Source organism: Marmota monax, unplaced genomic scaffold (assembly GCF_021218885.2).
Source record: "Marmota monax isolate L192 unplaced genomic scaffold, Marmota_monax_Labrador192_F-V1.1 WCK01_AAM20220418_F8-fsc00024, whole genome shotgun sequence".
Lineage (NCBI taxonomy): Eukaryota > Metazoa > Chordata > Mammalia > Rodentia > Sciuridae > Marmota > Marmota monax.
This window is the reverse complement of record NW_026695224.1, coordinates 21,131,644-21,155,184: the sequence shown is the minus strand read 5'-3', so window position 1 is coordinate 21,155,184 and position 23,541 is coordinate 21,131,644. Positions and strand designations below refer to the sequence as shown.

The 23,541-nt window shown below is 44.2% G+C and overlaps 2 long non-coding RNA genes across 2 annotated transcripts in view; one reads left to right on the top strand and one right to left on the bottom strand.

Annotated features, from left to right (window-relative positions):
* The window catches only part of LOC124086788 (uncharacterized), a 38,423-nt gene that overhangs the window by 14,466 nt on the left and 416 nt on the right, over window positions 1–23,541 (bottom strand). The window lies entirely within an intron of this gene.
* Window positions 12,096–18,308, top strand: LOC131423817 (uncharacterized). Its single transcript, XR_009225876.1, has 2 exons — window positions 12,096–12,178; window positions 17,671–18,308. It is a non-coding gene; the product is annotated as an uncharacterized LOC131423817 (long non-coding RNA).

Sequence of the window (23,541 nt, the reverse complement as noted above, 5' to 3'; positions counted from 1 at the left end):
CACATCTTCACCAGCATTTCATGTTATCAGTATTCAGGATTTGGGCCATTCTAACAAGTGTATGGCGATACTGTTGTTTTAATTTGCATTTCCCTAATAACATAATGTAGAACATTTTCTCTATATATTTATTTGCCATCTGCATATCTTCTTTGTTAAGGTGTCTGTTCAGGTTTTTTGCCCTTTTTTTTAAAAAAAATAAAAACCAGATTGTAAGTTTCTTACTGTTGAGTGTTAAAAGTTATTTGTGGGGCTGGGGATGTGGCTCACTGGTGAAGCATCCCTGGGTTCAATCGTCAGTACCCCCCCAAAATTTACTTGTATATTTTGAATAAAAGTTCTTTATCAGATATGTGTTTTGCATATACTTCTTCCCAGTTTATGGCTTATCTTCTTGTTCTCTTCACAGTGTCCTTCACAGAGCCTAAGTCTTTAATTTCACTTTTTTTTATCAATTATAATTATTATTATTACTTATTTATTTTTTAGTTGTTGACAGACTTTTACTTCATTTATTTTTATTTGGTGCTGAGAATCGAACCCACTGCCTCACACACGCTGGGCAAGTGCACTTTCACTGAGCCACATCCCCAGCCCTTATTATTATTACTATTATTATTATTATTTTGGCATCAGGGATTGAATCCAGGGGTGATTAGTCACTGAGCTATATCCCCAACTTTTTTTTTTTTCAGTTGTTGATGGACTTTTATTTTATTTATTTTTATGCTGTGCTGAGGATCGAACCCAGTGCCTCATACATGGTAGGCAAGCGCTTTACCACTGAGCTACATCCCTAGCCCTCCTCAACCTTTTTTATTTTTTGTTTTGAGACAGGGTCTCACTAAGTTTCTTAAGGCCTATCACAATGGACAAAAGATGTGACATCTGCAGTGAGGGGAGAGAGAAAGAATGTCCATGTGCTTCTGCCCTTTTTAATATTTTATTCACTCAAATCACTTAATGCAATTTCACTCTATAGGTTTTTGTTTGTTTGTTTTTTTAGTTATAGGTGGACACAATACCTTTACTTATCTTTATGTGGTGCTGAGGATTGAACCCAGGGCCTCATACATGCTAGGAAAACGCTCTACCATTGAGCCAAACCCCCAGCCCACTCCATAGGTTCTTAATCAAGGAAATGACATCCTTGATGTTCTGCACTGCAATTGACATAATCAATTCACAACAAACAATTCTAGATTAATTCATTCACAGCAAGCAATTCTAGATTAATTCTAAGTACTGCAAACACTTAATCATGACAGGCTTATAACAGACAGTCCCTCTGCATGCTAACTTCAAGTGTCAGATCAAAAGTCTCAAGCCTTAGTCTTTTTTTTTTTTTTTAAATTAATTATTTATTTATTTGGCGGACACAACATCTTTGTATGTGGTGCTGAGGATCGAACCCGGGCCACACGCATGCCAGGCGAGCGCGCTACTGCTTGAGCCACATCCCCAGCCCCTCAAGCCTTAGTCTTTTTTTTTTTTTTATTTTTTTAGCAGTGTGAATTGCTGAAGCCTTAGTCTTTAAGTCCAGCAGATGCACACTCAGATCAGGAACCAAGGCAGGCTTCTCCTGGGGTGGAGCTGACAGCTGGTCAAGGAGAGGTCAGAGGGAGAAGTTGTGGCTCTCACCAGGGTCAAGATGTAGCTATAAGAGTTTGAGAGCAGTGAGAACAACGCAGATGTTTAGGCAGACGAGAAGAGTTGGGATGTCAGTCCAGGCCCTCATCAGGCTCTCAGGCTGCGTGTATCAGTGTCGGCTGGCTGAATGTTCATTTGCTCCAATATTTATATCAAATTTTTTTTTTTTTTTTTTTTAAAGAGAGAGAGGGAGGGGGAGAGAGAGAGAATTTTTTAGTTTTCGGCAGACACAACATCTTTGTTTGTATGTGGTGCTGAGGATCGAACCCGGGCCGCACGCATGCCAGGCAAGCACGCTACCGCTTGAGCCACATCCCCAGCCCAAATTTTGGGGCTTTTGACCTCCCTTTCAATCCCTATCAGCTGCCACCAGGTCTCTCATTTACCCTGGGGTTAAAACATCTGGTCTGGTCTCCACCCTGATCTTTTTGCCTTTCTCTCTTATCTGGCACCTTTCAGAGACTTCACTCTGAGTTTAGCAGGGTGGGGAGAAGTGACTTGTTTACGCCTGAGGGCCTACTGGAGGGCTCCATTAGGCCTACCTGGTGAGACTGCAGGTTTCAAACTGGAGTTTTAAAATGGAGTTGTTTAGGCTCAGGCCTAAGGTCATGATGACAATGTCTTACTAAATTACTGAGGCTGGGCTGGGGATCATGACTCAGTGGTAGAGTGCTTGCCTAGCGTGGGCTGGGTCCCAGGTTCAATCCTCAGCATCACATAAAAATAAAGGCATTGTGTTGTGTCCATATTAAAAAATAAATATTAAAAAAAATAAATGGAGAAAAATTGAAAACATTCCCTCTAAAAACTGGAACAAGACAAGGATGTCCTCTTTAAAAAAATAAAAAAAATAAAAAATAAATAAATTACTGAGGCTGGCTTTGAACTTGCAATCCTCTTGCTGCAGCTTCCTGAGCTGCTGGGATGACAGGCATGTGCCACCTAAATCTTTAATTTTAATTAAGTCTAGATTATCAATTACAGATGCTCCTCAACTTACCATGGATTTACATCCTAAATAACCCATCATAAGTTGAAAGCTTCAAAATTTCTAAGCTTCCATCATAGCTGTTGGCTCCAGAATCACATGATCTCTGCCTGATTAGCACCAGTAAAATGGATGCTTCACATTCTGCCTCTCTCGCCATATAACTCATAGTTCTAATGTCTCACACAAGTGGAACTAAATCACATACAGAACAGTAGCTCCAAGAGTGTTTGAGAAGTCTAGTATTTAGTTTTCCAGCTTCTATAGTTCAGGAAGCAAGACAGAAATGGGGTTAGAAAGGGTTTTGAGCAAGTCAGTCCAAAGCAATTGCCATAACTTGCCAGGTGCTGAGTCCTGTGAACATGCCTGATCTCATTTCATTCTTACAAGAATCCAGTGAGGAAGAGACTATAATTATCCCCAACGAACAGATGAGGACACAACAGTAAAAGTTGGGGTGCATGGGGTAGTGTTAGTAGGGCTTTAGAGGATTAAAAGAGGGTGCCTTTAAAGAAAGAAGTAAAGACAAGGGACAGCTGCCTAGAGGAGTTGGGGTGGAAGACAACAGCCCATAAAAATAAGCATCAGTTCCAAGGTGACAAAGGACAGCCAGAATGAATTTGAGAACTTGCAAGTATTCCTGCCAAAGAAATTCCAGAGTCCCTGCCTATTCCATAAAGCCATGCTGCCCCTAGTGGGAAGAGCCAGAACTTAATACCCAAGACCTCTGGACACCCCTGGTTGCATTCCCACAACCTTATTGCATCTGTGATACACAACACAAGGCAAAAGTAAAAAACTCATCAGGGAAGGCTTCTGGGAGAGGCGTTTTCAGTAGGCTAAGGAAGAGAGGCACAGTATTAGTTCATGTATGGCTGTGAGAGGGCAAAGGGTTTCAGATGAAAGAATTCACACACCCTCCTGCCAAGACTCAGAAGCTGAAATGGGCAGCCACTGTAGCATTGCAAAGCAATGCCCTTGACTAAAGATGTAAGAGGTGAGTCAGTGTTTGGGAAAAAACAATAAACAAACTGGTGGGGAAGGGAATTGGTTTCAGAAGGAGATCATGTGAAAGCCCTTATTGTGATTATTTTTTTGAAAATGTCAGTGCAGTACATAATGAAATTCAATTTGGAGCAGTGTGACTATCTCAGACAGAAGGCCCTGGACATTTTCGAACAAATTATCCATGTGATTCTCATACCTGTCTTGATTTCCCATCCTGACCTCCATTCCTGGTCTCAGTTCTCCTTCCCTGGGACCTAATCCAAGATTCTGGAATGTGGGAATTGGACTCCCTTGTAGCATCATTCTTTTCTGGAGACATTACAGTAGAATCAAAAGATAAGCCGGGTATGGTGCTGCACACCTGTAATCCCAGGGGCTCTGAAGGCTGAGGCAGGAGGATTGCAAATTCAAAGCCAGCTTCAGCAACTTAGGCCCTCGGCAACTTAGTAAGGCCCTGTTTCAAAATAAAAAATTAAAAATGGACTGTGGATGTGCCTCAGTGGTGAAGCATTCCTGAGTTTAATCCGCACTACCAAACCAAACAAAAAACAACTCTATCTGAGGAGAAATAAATCTTAAGGAAGTGTGTCTTTTGGTGATGGGAGACTTCAGAATAATTTGAAGTAATAATAGGGGTGGTCATATTCCAGAAATGTGGTTGTATGAATGATTCTTACTTTGTCTAAGCTTTGTAAAACAATATTATTAACTAAAATTTGGGTTTGTTTTGTCTTGTTTTGCTCTGTTTTGGGTACTGGAGATTGAACCCAGGGGTACTTTACCACTGAGTTACATCCCTCTGGCTTCAAAGTTGAGTTCTGGTTGCCTCAGCTTCCTGAGTTCTTGGAATTACAGGCGGGCACCACTGCATCTGGATAGTAATTACCTTTAGTAGAGATTATTAGTATTCCCATTTTACAGACGAGGAAACTGAGGACTGGAGGTCCTATAGCTAAGAAATGGGGACTCCACAGACCAGGGATTTAACCTTCCAGTAATGCTGCCCTGTCTATTCACCCTTACCTATGTTTCTTTATTATTTTTCACATGCTATCATGTTATATTTGTTTATTTGTTGGCTCCTCATTCCTTCAAAAATGTGGGTTTTTTTTTTTTTTTTTTGGTAGGTATTGAACGCAGGGGCACTTAACCACTGAGCCACAACCCAAATCCTTTTTTATTTCTATTTTATTATTTTGAGATAAAGTTTCCGCTCATTTGCTTATAGCTTCGCTGATTTGCTCAGGCTGGTCTAAAACTTGCAATCCTCCTGCCTCAACCTCAAAAACTGTGTCTTAAGCACATGCATGATCCAGTCTAATTCATCTTTTGACACTTTCACCCCCAGCACACCTGACATAGTTTAGCAAGTGCTCAATATATGTGAGCTAGAGGCAGGATTGTGACACAATAACCATTTATTTTATATATATACAATCAACTACTTCTCACAATAGATACTCACAGCTTGAGGAAAACAAGTGGATGAAATGAATCTGCTCTTTTCATGTAGTATCAGGGTCATGTGCAAGGGTCTTGGAGCCAGGTATGGTTTTGAATCCTGCCTCAGCCACTTATTGGCAATACAACCTTGGACAAATGTTAATAGTTTTAAGAATTTAAAGGGTATCTGTGGAAAGAGCGCTGCTATGAGAGCATGAGGAAAAACTGTAAAAGTTTATGATTCAGATGTTTACAATATATACTGTATGTTTTCTAAAGGTGGATTGAGGGTGAGATTTTCAAAGAGCCCAGCTTCTTGCTAGAGTAGCCAGAGCCCTCTCACCCTCTCCAGCCCCTCCTGTTGAGCAGTAAGAACAGATACTTGTGGTTAAAAGTTAACTTGTGTTTATTTCTCTACAACTGCCTGCTGTTTAATTTGGCTAGCCTGGGGAAGATTCTTTCGTAAGCCTGTATGTAATTTCTGAACACCAGACCTATGACCTTTATATACATGCTAAACATTTATAGAGTGGGAGAGTACTTTTTCTCCATCAGTGAGTTGAATAAATACCAACGCATACCCCCACCCCCCATCCCCCCAAAAGTATTCTTTGATCTACACTAAAGATAAACTGGTAATAATTCATTCTGATCTGCTAAGGGTTGTAAAGCAGATTCTTTGATAAAACCAATTAATTTCAGAGGGCACTGGGGCTTGTTTCTTCCTGATGCTGATTTTGATTTGTAAAGCCTTAGTATTTCAGAGATGGAAAGAGAACTTTTAAGACTACTTTATTAAACCTTCTGAATTTATCATATTACAAAACCAAGCTTCAAGCTAGGTGTAGTGGCAAAGCCTGTAATTCCAGCAAACATGGAGGCTGAGGCAGGGGGGATTGCCAAATTCAGGCCAGCATGGGCAACTTAGCCAGACCTTGTCCCCAAATAGAAAATAAAAAGGGCTGTGATGTAGCTCAGTGGTAAAGTGGCCCTGGATTCAATACCCAGTTAACTAAAACAAACACCGCCCCCCCCCCACACACACACACATACACACCATTCTGCATAGAGGAAAAGGCAGTTTAGACTCAGAATGTTAGTAAAAGAATCATACAGAAAATGTTTTGTTACAATTCCTACAGTATTCAAAAATTTCTGTAGTTATTGCTTTTTGTTCCTTGTGATCCAATGATCCAAGGACGACAGTATTTTCAACCTTGAATTGGAAACCTGTGGACCCTAATCCTCAGTTTAGCATTGACTTCAGAGATATTTGAGAGTCAGTGCTGCCCCCTGCTGGAAATTTAAAACCTCACAGGATCTCAAGGTTATATGGGATATTTGTTAATAGTTTAAAAATTAGAACAGCAATTATTCTTTAGGTTAAAATTTTAAACAGCATGAAAGGGTGTAAAGAGAAAAGCAAAATCTCTCTCCCATCAATTCTATTTTCCAGTGCTAGTTGTCACTAAAAATTTTTCAACGTTCACAATTTTTCTATTAATGTATAAGTATATATATAGGTGTGTGTGTAAACTTTTTTTGTGTGTTAACTTTTGTATACAAATAAGACAATATTGCACATAGTTTTATAACTTCTTGCTTTTGTAATTCAATTTAACTCATACAAAAGCTTCCAAAGTTAAAAAAAACTGAATATTTTTTCAAAGCAGTATCTATTGACAAACTTTATTCATTTTGATGAAGGCATAATATTCATTGCCAGTGTTATTATAAATTATTCATTCCATCTTCCTTTGATGGAATTAAAAGTAAATCTCTAGGGCTGGGGATGTGGCTCAAGTGGTAGCGCGCTCGCCTGGCATGCGTGCGGCCTGGGTTCGATCCTCAGCACCACATACAAACAAAGATGTTGTGTTTGCCGAGAACTGAAAAATAAATAAATAAATAAAAGTAAATCTCTAGGGGCTGGGACTGGGGTTCAGAGGTGGAGTACTTGTCTAGCATGTGTGAGGCACTGGGTTTGATCCCCAGCACCACATTAAAAAATAAACAAATAAACAAACAAACAAAATAAAGGTATAGTGTGTACAACTTAAAAAAAAAGTAAATCCCTATAAAAGTAGGAATTTTATTATCCGGTAATTGGAATAATGCTCAATAGAATGTGTCTAATGAATGACACATTTTCCTAGTTTCAAACATTTCTGCTCAAAAATGCTTCCCTTGCTGGGCACGTGATGTAATTCCTGTGGCTCAGGAGGCTGAGACAGGAGGGTCAGGAGTTGAAAGCCAGGCTCAGCAAATGCAAGGCACTAAGCAACTCAGTGAGACTCCGTCTCTAAATAAAATACAAAAAAGGGATGGTGGTGTGATTCAATGGTTGAGTGCCCCAGAGTTCAATCCCCATAACCACTCCCACCAAAAAAAAAAAAAATGCTTCCATAGCTGGGTGAGGTGGTGCACACCTGTAATCCTAGCAGCTCAGGAAGCTGAGTAAGAGGATTGCAAGTTCAAAGCCAGCCTCAGCAATTTAGTAAGGCCCTGCGCAACTTAACAAGACCCAGTCTCAAAAGAAAAAAATAAAAGGGTTAGGGATGTGGTTCAGTGGTTAAGCATCCCTGAGTTCAATCCCTGGTACCAAAGAAACAAGCAAACAAATGAACAAAAAAATGCTTCCCTAAATATCCTTACACCTAATGTTTTTGGTATAGGATAAGGTCAGTAGAAAGTATAGGTTCAAAAATATTGAATTTTGATAGATATTGCCAAATTGGCACTTTGTTCTTGTTTTCTTTAACTACTTATTTATTTATTTTTATTTGGTGCTAAGGATCGAACCCAGTGCCTCACACATGCTAGGCAAGTGCTCTACCACTGAGCCACAACCATAGCCCAAATTGGCACTTTAAATGAAAAATGAATCCAGATATTTAGCAGTTCTATCATTCCCATAACTGATGGGCCATCAAAACCAGAATCTGCTGGGTGCAGTGGAACCCACCTGATATCCCAGCTACTGGGGAGTCTGAGGCAAGGAGATCCCAAGTTTGAGACCCGGTCTCAAAATAAAAGGGCTGGGGGTATAGCTTAGGGGTAGAATGCCCTATTGTGTTCAATCTCCAGCATCCCCCCAAATAAAATAAAATATGTAGTTCCTTTCTGTGTATCTCCCTCTTCATTAGGGTTCAGCAGGTGGACAAGGAGTAGGAGTCTAGAATCTGAATATTGAACAGCTCCACCAGTGATTCTGATCCACATTCAGGATTGGGAACAGGCACATAATCTACTCATTTCTTTCTAAACAGCAGCTCCTGATATGCTTGAATTCGGGACCCCCAAAAGACCACTAGAGACCAAGATCGATATAAGCAGCAAAGAGGTGTTTATTGCGAGCTAGCTCGGTCCTCCGCGCACACAGCAACTGGTGACACTGAGAGGCCCCGAGCCCAGGGTTTGCAGCAGTTTTATACATTCTTTGGAGAAGGCAGGGACTTCACATACATCATAGCATCTCTTAGCAAATCATCACACACCGCGGGAAAATCAAATAACAACTCTAAAACATGATTAGCACATTCACTGGTGGGAACAAGTTGGGTAGGGGTGATCGGTTACTACAAGAGGGGGATTCATTTGAACTGATTGGTTTAAGCCAAGAGGGGTGTTCATGCTGAACTACATGGTTTCTCAACACGTTATCAACCACCATAAACTACTGGGAGGGTCATCTGGCATCCCAGGTATTTTCCTGTCTCATGCTGATTGGTGGCTGCTAGGGGGTTGCTATGGGTCCCCACCTAGCCTGACTGAGTCAGGGACACCTGGCACAGCAGATCTCTCCTGTTACTTGTAGATAAACAACTTATCAGGGTGGGAATGTGCCTAGGAGTGCTCTGTGGGTCTTTTCAAGGACAAATGTCATGTCCCTTCCTTGGACAAGCTTTGCTCTGAGGCAGAGGCTGTTTTTTCACTCCTATATCCTAATCCCAATGTAGTTATTCATTTATTATTCACCAGATGCTTATCAATGCTTATCAAGTGTCTACTAAATGCAAGACCCTATGTCTGTCTCCCAGAGACAAGATTGTCCTGAGGGGTGCGGTGTGCATTTCGCCACTTTCAGGGGTGGTGGTGCTGGGCAAGTGGGTGAGTTTGTTGGTATACGTGTTGGCCGCTGGCTAGGGCTTGGGAAGAGAGCCATGTGTGGGTGAAACTCAGGAATCCTGTAGCACTACAGTGGCAGAAATTCTTAAAAGGCTCAACCCTGCCCTTGGTGACATACATCTGTCTAGCAAATATGGAGCCATCACCAACCACTACTTGGTACCTGATACAAGGGGTCCCTGCATGCTCATGTCGGGGTAAGGCCTAGAGTTTTCCCTCTGGGCCCTTCTAAATCAGATAAAACACAATGCAGATGAAATCCAGGTGGGAAACATGCCAGAGACAGCAGACAGATTGCAGCCATAAAAAGAGATGACAGATTTCATCGTCACTCACGACCCACCCAAATGTCACGTCCTCTGGGCTCTTTCCCTGGCAGTTCCTGCTCCAAGTGGGTGTTGTTTCCATGTACTCCATAGCACTTAAAATATAACCACAAAAGGAAAAAAGATATACTCCTGATGCTCCCTGAGGCTTCCTATGTCAGAACTTAGAGCTGCTTTTACTGTGAGATCCCATTTGATCCCCCCAACAATGCTGAGAAGTAAAAATGACTAGACCCACAATTTGTTTAGTAGAGTGGCCTTCGCATTCTTTTTTAAAAACCTGCCTACCCCATTAAATAATTTAGAAAAATTAGGTATCTCTAATAAGAGTTACACATGCATATGGCTATCTAACTTATAAAGAAGGAAAGAATTGCAGAGCACAAAAGGAGTTTTTTGTTGTTTGTTTTGGTACCAGGGATTGAATTCAGGGGCACTCGACCACTGAGCCCCATCCCCAGCCCTATTTTGTATTTTATTTAGACACAGAGTCTCACTGAGTGGCTTAGGGCCTCGCTTTTGCCAAGGCTGGTTTGAACTCACCATCCTCCTGTCCCAGACTCTCCATGGCTGGGATTATAGGCATGAGCCACCACTCCCAGCTACTGTTATCTTAGCCTTTGAATTTGAATCCTTTTTGTCACTTTCATCAGGGTTTAGCCCTGCCTTCTATTCCCACTCCTCACAAAAGAATTTGACTGGAATGTTGGCACCCACCAGTAAGCCTTATGGTCTTTACATTTGAAAGAGGACCTGATGGGGCCTATTAGTGTTTCTAGCCTTATTCTCATAGTGTGATCTTTATGTAGGAAGGAGATATTAATTGCATCTGATTACTGGGATTGCCTCACAATTGACTATCTATTCTTATTTATTATTGTGTCAGTTTTACAGTTGAATAAATTGAGGCTTCAGGAGGTTAGGTGACTTGCCCAGGATATAAAAAGTACATGTCTGAATCAGACCTGAATTTTTTTTTTTAATTGCTTGGTTCTTGGTTTCTGAACCCAGGACCTCAAGCATGCTAAGCACATGCTCTACTACTGAGCTACATTCCCAGCCCTAAATCATATTTTAAATCCAGAGCTGTTTGATATTAACAAAATACAAGGACAAGGATTCAGATAAACAAAACCATACACAAGCTACTCTGCATCTGGTTCTTTTTGTATAACAATGTTTTGGAGGGGCTGAGGATGTGGCTCAAGAGGTAGCATGCTCCCCTGGCATGGGTGCGGCCCGGGTTCAATCCTCAGCACCACATACAAACAAAGATGTTGTGTCTGCCGAAAACTAAAATGTAAAAAAAACAGTGTTTTGGAGATTCATCCACTTTGTTCCTTTTTATAGCTGAGTATGAAAATCCACAATTTTTTTTAATCCATTCTCTAGTTGCTAGACATTTGGGTTGTTGCCAGATTGGGACAATTGGAACAAGTCTGCTTTGAACACTCTTGTTCAAGTTTAAAGAAAAAACAAAATGGTAAAATGAAAACTTCAGATGTCAACTTTAAAACGTGCAAGGGGGAGACACACATTTTTAGGTGGTTTCTTTGTTTATTTTAATATTTATTTTTTAGTTGTAGTTGGACACAATACCTTTATTTATCTTATTCATTTTTATGTGGTGTTGAGGATCCAACCCAGGTCTCGAACATTCTAGGTGAGCGCTCAATTGCTGAGCCACAACCCTAGCCCTAGGTGGTTTCTTTATTGTGAATTATTGTTGGGAAAACATATAACGGCAGCAGCACCCCAGAGAAAAACCCCAGCATGGCGTCTAACGACCCTCTTTCTCCTCTTTGTTTCTTTCACTGGCATGAAACATTCCCACGGGCGCCAATGTTCAAACCCTGCTGGTGGGAAGCCTTAGCCCCAATTAGAATTAACTTCTTGGGCTCCGGAACTGACATATAGAGAGCTTGCCAATAAACGGGCGACCTGTTATCTACCTCAGCCCTGCGACCTCTCCTTAGACCTATATAAACACACAGCCTTTTGTAATAAAGCGGAAACTTCTTTGGTGATCTGTGTCATGTGGTGTGGCGTCTTCCAGTCTTACAGTGGTGACAAAACCCAGGAGACGGTGTGCTCGACAAACCAAGCCCTGTCTCTGCCACCGCCGTCACCAAGGACACATTTCGCCCTTGTCTGTCTTTTTGGGCACGGGCTCCCTGCACTCACCACTGATCGGGTCTAGGTAAGGTTCCCTCCTCCCCAGCTGGCCAACTCCCTTCAGGTTAGCAGCTGATTGTCCGGCACTCTCCTGACGCCCAGTAGGGAGGAGGGAATGCACTCCACTAAGACCTTCACTGGTCGCAGTGGACCCTCTGGTGACCCGCTTCCCTTTGGGGCGTGAGGCTTCTGGGTTTACACGAGAGAGGCTCCCTGGTCTCTTCCTCCCGCGCCAGAGCTGTGTTCAGCCCGGAGCTGAACTTCTGGCCTGGAGCTGCGTTCTGCTGGGGCTCTGTTTTTCCTTCCTTGATTCTCTTGTTCCGGTGGAAAAATTTTCCTGACGTCAGGTGGCTCGTGGCCTGGACCTTACAGGGTCACACAGACTGCACTTTGTCGGTGAAGACCGAGCTGAGCCCTCTGTGCCTACTCGCAGTGGACTGGTCACTTCGGGGACGCCCAGGTGATCCTCCATCTGCTCTATGCTTCCAGGAAGCTTCTACAGCCTGGGTTAATTCTTTTTCTCCCTTTTCTGTCCCTTCCTCCACTCTTTAACCACGGATGCCTCCTCGCCTATACCGGAAGCCTCACCACTCAAGTGTCTCCTTAAGAATTTGGCTACTCTCTCTCTCTCTCCCCGGACCTCAAGCCCAAAATTCTTATCAGATTCTGTACCCAAGATTGGCCCACATATCCGCTAGATAATGACAATCATTGGCCTCCAGAAGGCTCGTTAGATCCAAATTTCCTCCGGGACCTTTTAACTATTGCCGGCGCCTGAAAGGGTAGAAAGAGTTCCCAGGCCTCCCCGTCCTGCTTTCTGCTCTCTGTTCCCAACCTTCCCCTCACTCCCCCCCCCCTCCCTGTTGCAGCCGCCCCCGTGGCCCTGCCTGTGCACTTCCCCTCCTCTTCCTCGGAGACATCCCCCTCCCCTCCCTTTTCTTCCTGGCCACTGCTGGTGCCCCCCGCCCATGGCTCTGTCTGCCTGCTTCTAGCCTGCCTGCTCCATGTTCCCAGTGCGGCGGGTGAAACGGGCCGGTAGTGTGCCCTCGGCGGCTTGGAGAGGCCTCGGGATCCCACCTCAGCCGGCGGGCGAGCCGCTGTCCTTCGCCTTCATTGTGCCACAGCAGCTTTCGCGAGCCCCTGACTCGCGTCTCCCTTTGCCGCCAGGTTCCAATAGGCAGGCAGGATGGGTCCCACCTGGCTGCAATGGGTGGGATCTCCGGATCCCTCCGAGCCTCTCCCCCTCCCCCCACTCTGCTCACTTCTTCTACTGATAAGTCCTTCCCCCCCCCCCCACCTGTCAGTGCCTCACTGATCCCTCTTATCAGATAACTCACAGTTCCTTTGTTCTCTCAGGGAAGTAGCTGGTGCTGAAGGGATAGTCCGAGTGCACATCCCATAACTGAACCTAACTGGGACTGAATGCAAGCAGTTTCTAATAAGGTAGTTAACTTTGATAAACTGAAGGACATTACCCAGAACCCTGATGAAAATCCATCCTTATTTCTCAACTGCCTTACAGAGGCCCTAACCAAATACATTAAGCTAGATCTTGAGTCTCCCATCAGGGCTACAGGGTTGCAATCGGCTCATGATATTAGAAAAAGCTCAAATGAGCTGAGGAGGACTATCAGACCCCTATCTGAGATCTGGTGAAAATGGCTTTTAAAGCAGGCTCCATTGCAGAAAAGAGGGTAACACCCCAAACTCAGGTCTTGACAGCAGCCCTGAGGCCTACATCTCCAGCAAAAGTTTCAGAGGGGAACCAGCATTCCTCTCCACCAGAGGGTTGCCTCAAATATGGATGCGAAGGTCACTGGGCTTGCCAATGCCCAAACCCACAGCCTCCTTCCAGGCCATGCCCCACCTGTAAGCAGACAGGACATTGGAAGATTGACTGCCCCTGGCTGGCCCTTCCTTGGCACCTCTACGCAGGGGGTATGACCAGTCAGGCAGTCCCCTCTCCTGAACTTTTGAGGTTTGCAGAAGACTGAAGAAGCACAGATTCAAAGACCCCCTCAGCCCTCTCCGAGCCCAGGGTAATGCTCCAGGCAGCGGGTAAGTCCATAACCTTCCTTGTGGACACAGGGGCTACCTATTCTGTCTTGTCTGCCCATTCTAGGCCTCTGTTTCCTTCCCAGGTCTCAGTTATGAGGATTGATAACAAACCCTTCTCCCCAAACAGGACGGTAAAGCTGGCCTGTGTCCTGGAGGGACACCAATTCACTCACTATTCTGGTCATTCCATCCTGTCAGTTCCTCTCCTAGGCAGAGATGTTCTCCAATTATTAGGAGCCACCCTCCAATTACACCCCAAGAATACTACCACCCATCTCCTTTGGCCTTTAACTCTTACCCTCTCTAATGACCTGACAGTACCTTCTGTGCCATTGCCCCCTGATCCCTAGGTCTGAGACATCTCCATGCTGGTTATTGCCTCCCACCACAAGCCAGTCCATACCCAGCTGAAACACCAAACTAAACTTCCTTGTGTTCCCAATTTCCTATCTCCAAAACACATAGGGAGGGATTTAAGCCCATTATACACGGTTGCTGGCCCAGGGACTCCCAATCCTTACTGACTCCTCCACCATGCGGCCTGCGCATTGGTTTCATTAATGAGGTTCTTGGCATAAAAGTTAGCTAGCAGAGATCGAAATAAAACACACAGACTCAGTTACCTTTTTCTATGACCAGGTCCGAGACGGCTCCCCTCTCTGGCTCCAACCTCGAACCACCCGTAGGGCAGTAAGGATTACTCAGGGCTAGCAGGAGAGAGAGAGAGAGAGAGCACGCCAGGGAGTAGCCTTTTATTGGGGAACAAGAAATTCAGGGGATAATTCCATCCAATGAAGGTTGAGGGGGGGCCGCACTCCAAGGTCAGGGTCAGTGATTGGGCCCCCGGGGTCAGTGGTCAGTCACATCCCCACACGGACGGGTTCTCTCATCAGGAAAGGGCCGGGAAAATTCCGACACAGCCAGAAGCCTCAGGCCCAAACCGGGAGTCACCCAGTCACGCGTGAGAATGGCTCTCCACAGACTCCCCCTGTAATACTCCTATATTTCTGGTATGCAAACCCTCAGGAGCCTATCACTTAGTCCAGGAACTCCGCCTAATTAATGAGGCAGTTATTCCCAGCCACTCGGTTTCCAGCCCTCATGCTTTTCTTTCTCATATACCCCTTTGACCATTCACTTTACTGTCCTGGATCTTAAAGCTAATGTCTTTACAGTGCCTCTGCATCCTGACTCTTATTACCTCTTTGCCTTCACATGGGAAGACCTTACATTCTTTAGGTTTCAACAGCTGACATGGACAGGCCTACCCCAAGGCTTCAGGGACAGTCCCTACGACTTTGGTCAGGCCTTGACACAGGATTTAACTGTTTGTAATTTGGGGATAGCACTCTCTTACTGTTGGATAGAAGCCTTCCCTACCTCCAGGAAAACTGCTGACACTGTCGCCTCAATCCTCATTGAGCAGATCATTCCTAGGTTTGAACTTCCTCCCTCCATCCAGTCAGACAACGGTCCAGCCTTCACTTCTCGGATTGTTTAACTAGTTTCCAAAGGCCTTAACAGCACTTGGAGGCTCCACATCCCCCACTGACCCCAATCCTTGGGTAAAGTTGAGAGGCCTAATGGCATTCTCAAGGATCATCTCACTAAACTTGCTTGAACTCAGACTGTCCTGGCCCAATCTTTTGCCATTGGCCCTCACCAAAATTCGGGCAACCCCTAGAGCCCCCTCAGGCCTTAGCCCCTTTGAGCTGTTCTATGGATGCCTTTCTTAATCAACTAAAACTTTCCTGTCACTCCTCCTCCCCTTGTGTCCCACCTGCCCTATCTCATGCTTCTATACAAACTCCTAAGAGAACATGCACACTGGTGTCTTCCTGCACCATCTGTTACTTCTGTTCCAGCACAATCGGGAATTAAATCGGACCCTCTTCAACCGGGTGATGCAGTTTTACTTCGAGAGCTACATTCTCAGTCGTTGAAACCTTGCCAGACAGGACCCCATGCAGTCATATTTCCACCATGCTGGGGCCCACCAAACTCAAAGTTTCTCGCCAACCCTCTCCTATTACTAATCATTAATCTCTCTCAAGCTTCTATCCCAACCCACAGATGGCGCTTCTACGTCCAAGCAACATTGCAACAGGATGGCACCATCCGCTCTCAGTCTATGGGCCAAGGCGATTGGCCTTTCACTGGCTGTAATCGGGCCCTTAATGTTACTGGATTCAACTGGGCCACCTCATCACACTTATGTTCAGCAATGCTATGCTTCATAGCAGATCAAACTGAGGAATCCTGTTGAAGCCATATCACCAGGAGGCCACCCCACCTGCTGATGACAAGATTACCCCAGAGGAGCCTCAAGAGTCACCTCCTAGACCTCCCCTTTACTCCTGCTCTCCACAACCTAACTATCCTCTAAAGCTTCGCCTGTCTCGTATAACTGCCCATACTCCACCATGACTCCCACTCTTCTAAGTGGTATTTTCACAGTCATCACCATTTTCCAGGGGACATCATCGTCCTCCTCTTAAAGCATTCCAAACAGCAGTTGTTAGACTCCATACAGGATCCATATGAGCCTAATGTCAGGAGTCCACCACAGTATTCATGGCTACGACTACTTACTGAAACTGTAACCTTCTTAAATCTAACCCTCCCCGCCATCACACCAACTGATTGCTACTTATGAGCCTCTCTGACTCCTCTGACTCGACCTTTGCTTGCAGCAGTTCCCTTGAACTTCTAGGCTTCTGACCTCTCAAATTTCTCCACTCCATCTGCCCGCCGTTCTCTCCAAACCCTTTCACCCGACACTCCATTATGGGAGCCCGAGGAGTCTAACCATACTGTGATTCCCCAGCGCCGCCTCCTGGGCTTGGGTGTCTCCCAGTCAAAGTTTTGCCACTCTAACATCACCTTTAACTTCACCCTCTATGTACCACGTGTCTCATTCTTCTGGTGTAATGGTTCTCTCATCACTATCTTATTCACCAACACCTCTACCCCATGTATACTGGTGACGCTTGTCCCACAATTGACTCTCTATACCCCAGCTGAAGCGCAGGCCCTCTTGTCTCCCCCAGCGAGGAATAAGCAGGCTGCTTCCCTTCCAATACTGGTGGGTCTCTCACTGACTGTATCTGCAGCGGGAGCTGGAATTTCTGGTGGAGCTCTAGGACACTCCTTATGGGCTGTACAGGACTTAAGTTCTAAACTTGAACAAGCGCTCACTTCTACGGCAGAATCTCTAGCATCCTTACAAAGGCAGGTCACATCCTTGGCTCAAGTTACTCTTCAAAATTGACGAGCTGTAGACTTACTCACAGCCGAAAAAGGTGGAACCTGTCTTTTCTTGAGGAAGAATGCTGTTACTACATCAATGAATCAGGCCTTGTGGAAACTCATGTAGTCAAGCTCACCGACTTGGCTACCTCTTTGAAAAATCTACCAAACCAAAATCCATTTGCCACCTTCTTTTTAGCCCACTTCCAATCGTGGCTGTTGCCTCTTTTAGGGCCCATATGTCTTCTTTTCCTGATGTGTCTGTTCCTGCCCTGTCTGCTTCGCTTCCTACAGGGCCAATTACGGAAGATCTCTAACCAAACTTTCAACCAGCCTCTGCTTAGGTACTACCAGCCTTTGATGACCGATGAGCCCCCAACATCTTCAAGAGAACAGTTCACTCATTGCTGAAGCTCACTACCAGGCACGATGGAATGCAACGGACATCGGACAGTGGGAGACAACGAGCCCGGAGAACCTCTTAATCTGCCATCCTGGATTCTTGGCCCTTTTTGTCCTTTTAAGCCTCCTCATGGCCCTTGGCCTCTTCTCTGTCAGTCCCCTGACATGGAACTTCTGCCAAAAACTGACATTTGCTTTAATTTTTATCTTCATCCTTCTTTTGTTTGCTCTGATTTTCTTCAGGTGCTGGTGACGCCATGTCAAGGCAACGCTTCCAATACTTCCTAGAGTCTCTGTTACAGGACCAGTGGCTGATACCAACTATTTCCTCCATCCAGGACTGGTTCGACGCCATCGACGACTTGTGGTTTCAGGGAACTTTCATAGACTTCACCCCTACGAAAGTAGCTGTCTATAGCCACTGGGTTTTATTTCTGGTTGCCATGATATCCCCAGACCTGGCCCCCCGAACATTCCTCCACTTCCCCTTCTAGGCCCTATGCCGCCCCTGCACAGCTGGAAGCAGCCAGATCTGACCAATAATGCCCCAATTCCTAAGAAAACAAAAAGGGAGGAATGTTGGGAAAACATATAACGGCAGCAGCACCCCAGAGAAAAACCCCAGCATGGCGTCTAACGACCCTCTTTCTCCTCTTTGTTTCTTTCACTGGCGCAAAACGTTCCCGCCAGCGCCAATGTTCAAACCCTGCTGGTGGGAAGCCTTAGCCCCAATTAGAATTAACTTCTTGGGCTCCGGAACTGACATATGGAAGAGCTTGCCAATAAACGGGTGACCTGTTATCTACCTCAGCCCTGTGACCTCTCCTTAGACCTATATAAACACACAGCCTTTTGTAATAAAGCGGAAACCTCTTTGGTGATCTGTGTCATGTGGTGTGGTATCTTCCAGTCTTAAAATTATAACATACATATAAAACATAAGACACTATTTCCAATGACGGCAAATGGGGGGGGGTCTTCATATAGGAAAAAAACTGCCCAGAGCTCAGCACATAAGACACTATTTCCAGACATCAGGGTTTGAGACTCTTTTGCTGAATCCACTCTGCTCTACCTGACTGAGTGCTACTTCTACCTTCACCTTCAACAAATCTGTACTCTGCCTGTTACTTGTGTGTGTCTTGCTCAATTCTATGTTATAGGACACCAAGGACCTAGACCCCAACTAGATATCCTGGAAGGATTGCAAGTTCAAAGCTAGCCTCAGCCACTTAGCTAAGACCCTCAGAAACTTAGTGAGACCCTGCTCAAAATAAAAAATAAAGAGGGCAGGAGATGTAGCTCAGTGGTAATGCCCCCCACTTTATATCCCCAGTAAAAAAAAAAAAGTGTAGATTTTTGCCTTCCACAAAAATCTTCTTTCATCCAGCTAAATTTGATGCTTGAGGGGCTGGAGATGTACCTCAATCGGTAGAGTGCTTTTCCTGCATGCACAATCCCAGCAGTGGGGAGGCTGAGGCAGGAGGATGGTGAGTTCAAAGCCAGCTTCAGCAAAAGTGAGACCATAAACAACTCAGTGAGACCCTGTCTCTAAAAAGGGCTGGAGATGTGGCTCAGTAGTTAAGTGCCCCTGGGTTTAATCCTTGGTACCAAAAAAAAAAAAAAAAAAAAAAAAGAAAGAAAGAAAAAAATGTGTTAGATCCTGGACTAGGTGTTGTTCACTGTACAGGGTCCCTGCCCCCCAAGGAGATAACTGAAGATATTCAAGAAAGATAAAAGATGGGGTGCTATGAAGGGAGCAGCATGGTGGATTTAACCTAATCTAGAAAGTATGAAAATGTGAAATGTCTTATAAATGCAGTTTGAAGGAGAAGAATAACTTAGGCCAGAACAAAGAAGACAAAGCTCCAGGCTGATTAAATAGAAGGCGAAAGGAAATCAGAGAAGTCATAGGCAAGCATGCATGTGTGCACACACACAACCACACACAGCACATGAACACAAAAGGAGGCTGGCAAACAGATGATTTCCTCATTCTTCAAAAGTCATGTTAAAGGGCTGGGGATGTGGCCCTGTGGTTTAGTGCCCCGGCGTTCAATCCCTGGTACCCGCCCCCCGCCCCCCCCCAAAAAAAAATCATGTCAAGGAATGTTCTCCTTTTTCAAATGGGGAGAGAGTGACTTGTTCTGGTCTGTGTTCCATGTCAATTTATTATGTATGTATTATGTTTCTCCTTCTCCTTCTTCTTCTTTGGACTAGGGATTGAATGCAGAGGGGCTTTGAAGGTTGTTGGAAAATAATATTCCTAAAAGACATCTCCCTGGGAAAAAGGCAGGGGATGGGGGTGGTGTGACTGGGAGGAGGGAGGGGAAATTAGGCAAACATTAAACCTCTCCCAATACACCCCTTCCCAGTAATAATGGACCCTCAGAGAAAGAGCAAACTTTCATCCCTTCCCAGGTTCATCCCCAGCATCTCGACCAAAAGCAAACATTTGCCCCTTCCCAACCCCAATGGGTCCTGAAGAAGGAGGCAAATAACTTTTACCCTTTCTCATTGCAGATGAGTCCTGGAAGGAGAAAAGCAAATAGTGAAGCTCTGGGTAACAATGGGTCCTGGAGGAAGGAAGATAAGCAGTGAACAAGGAGTTATGAGCTTTCCCAGTGACACTCATTTTCAAACTTTTTACAACTGCCCTCTTGAGTTAAAATTTGAACCTTCTCAGCTAGGTCCCTGACTGTCCAAACCACACATCTGCAGTCTCCAACGATTACTTTGCCCTCATCGTAAACTATAAAACCCAGACTCCTTGTGCAACCCGAGGGCCATTTCCTATACCTAGAAAATGAGCCCTCCCGTGCCTCATAATTGACTTTGCTTACAGAATAAAGGAAAGCTTGCTGACAGGAGGTCTGCTTCCTGTCTCCTGCCTCTGTCATTTGTGGGCCATGCGCTTCCAGGCTTTACCACTGAACCAAATCCACAGCCCTTTTTACTTTTTATGTTAAGACAGGGTCTCGATAAGTCTCTGAGGGACTTGCTAAATTGCTGTGACTGGCCTGGAACTTGCTATCCTCCTGCCTTAGCCTCCCAAATCAGTAGGATCACAGGCATGTGCCACCATGACTGGACTAAACTATGCAGCTTCAAAATGACTCCAAACACTTCAACTGTTCAGATATGAATAATAGGTTGTTCTGTGATTTAAAAGCGGAGTGTATTCTCCTGTACGCTCCAGATGTGCATCCCTAACAGATCCCATAGGTAAGAAACTGGAGTGAACTCCCTATCCCCTTCAGAATATGACCCTATATCTCATCAGACCCCATATGTGAATTACCAGCCTCAATTTCATTGTTATGGGCTTTATTTTGTTAGTCAGATTTCTTTTACTGAAACAGATATCTGAGATAATCAACTTATAAAGAGAAAAAAATGATTTTGGCTCACAGCTTTGGAGGTTTGTATTCATGATCAATTGGTGTCATTGCTTTCGGGCCTGTGGAAAGACAACACATCATGGCAGAAGCATGTGGTCATACTGGAGTTGTTTACCTCACAGATGTAACAGGAAAGATTGAAAAGAAGAGAAAAGGGAGAGGTTCCACACTCCATGCAAGTCCATATCCCCAGTGACCCACGAGGCCCTACCTCTTAAAGATCTCACCACTTCCAATAGTATTGGGCTGGAACTGTCCCTTCAACACGTGGGCTTTTGGGGAACATTTCAGATCCAAACCATAGCACACATGCAACTCAAGATTTTGACAGACACTTAGAGAATTTACACCGTGGCAGGCCATAATCTGTCAGTTACCATTTAAGGACCAAGAACTCATCCTACAACAGAGCCACCTACTGTTAGACTTGGAGCTGCTCTCCAAAGTTGTCTCCCTAACACTGCCACCACTCTCTATCCTTGAGAGGTTTTGCATCACAGAGGATGTCTGTTGTGATGAATGCCATTTCTTTTGAGAAGCTGCTTTGATAAAGGTACCCTTTGGATTTTAAGTAGACTTTACTTTTGTTTTTTTCCCCTATTCTTCTTCTTCTTCTTCTTTTTAAAAATACCTTTATTTATTTTTATGTGGTGCTGAAGATGGAACCCAAAGTCTTATACGTGCAAGGCAAGAGCTCTACCACTGAGCCACAACCCCAGCCCTAGACTTTACTTTCTATAGAGGCCTTCTTCCATTCTAAATTGAGCAACTAGATGAATATTTTTTTAGAGAGAGAGAGAGAGAATTTTTATTTATTTATTTTAGTTTTGGGTGGATACAACATCTTTGTTTGTATGTGGTGCTGAGAATCGAACCCAGGCCGCACGCATGCCAGGCGAGCGCGCTACCGCTTGAGCCACATCCCCAGCCCTAGACGAATAATTTTGGAATGCATCTGGGGATGTAGCTTAATGGCAGTACACTATGTTTAGCATGTGTGGGGTGAGTATGGGGTGGGGTGCTGGGTTGATCCCCAGCAAACACAAAAAATTGGAACTTGCTATTAGGTTAAGGTACATTGTCTAGCCAATGCATTCTCTATGAGATTTGTTTTCATTATTTATTTATTTTGGTACTGGAGATTGAACCCAGGGTAGCTCTACCACTGAACCCACATCCCTACCGCTTTAAATTTTTAATTTTGAGACAGGGTCACTAAGTTGCTGAGGCTGGTCTCGAATTTGCCATGTTTGTACCTCAACCTCCTGTCTCAGCTTTCCAAGTCGTTGGAATTATAGGTGTGGGTCACTGTGCCCAGGTATTTTCATTAATTCAATTCATTCATTCATTCTTTTTTTGTACTGGGGATTGAAAGAGAAGTGCTTAATCACTGAGCCACATCCCCAGCACTTTTAAAAAAGTTTTTTTTTTTAAATTCATTTTTAGTTGTAGTTAGACACAATACGTTTATTTTATTCATTTATTTTTATGTGGTGCTGAGGATCGAACCAGGGTCTTGCACGTGTGAGGAGAGCACTCTACCGCTGAACCACAACCCCAGCTCTTTAAAAAACTTTTTATTTTGAGACAGGGTCTCACAAAGTTGTTTAGGGCCATGCTAAATTGCTGAGGCAGGCTTTGAACTTGCAATCTCAGCCTCCCCAGCTGCTGGGATTACAGGTGTGCCACCACTCCTGGCTAAATGTTCTACAAAACTTTTAAGTAGCCTAAACAAAACAACTTTCCTTCATCCATACACTGGGGTGCTATGTAGCTGTCAAAGATACTGTAGAAAAATGACATGGAAAGATGTTCATTGAATGTTTAATAAAAATGAAGGCATGAAAGAATATGTGTAGTACCATCCCATTTTTCAAACACACACACACACACACACACACACATAAATAGGCATTAGTACCAGGCTCAATGGCACATGCTTGTAATCCCGGTGACTCAGGAGGCTGAAGCAGAATTGCAAGTTGGAGGCCAGCCTCTACAATTTAGCAGCATCCTTTCTCCAAACAAAAAACAGAAGGACTAGTGGTAGAGGACCTCTGATTCAATCTTAACTACCTGGAATGGCAGAAGACATTGGAAGTCTAGAAGCCTAAATGTCAACTTTCGTTTCATGTGGGATTGTGGGTGATTCTTTTGCTTATTTTATTTATTTATGTATGTATTCATGCATGTATTTATGTACGCATGTATGTATGTATGTACTAGATTGAACCCAGGGGCGCTTTACCACAGAGTCACATCCCCAGCCCTTTTATTTTCTGAGACAGGGTCTTGCTAAGTTGCTTAGGGCCTTGCTAAATAGCTGAGGCTTGTTTTGAACTTGCTTATTTTATTTTTGTTTTTTTATTTTTTGGTATTGGGGATTGAACCTAGAGGCACTCAACCACTGAGACACATCCTCAGCTCTTTTTATATTTCATTTAGAGGCAGGGTCTTAAGTTGCTGAGGGCCTCACTAAATTGCTGAGGCTGGCTTTTAACTCCCTATCCTCCCGCCTCAACCTCCCCAACCGCTGGGATGAGCCATAGCGCCCAGCTGAACTTGCTTATTTTTAATGTTTGGTCCGCCACAAAATGTGCTATTTTGTGAATTTTGAAAATTATATGTCTAATGGTTTTTGAGGTTCTATTTCTTGACCTTGCTTGGGCTTACATAGGCTTTATAAATTATTTGCTAAAATGTAAATTTGTTT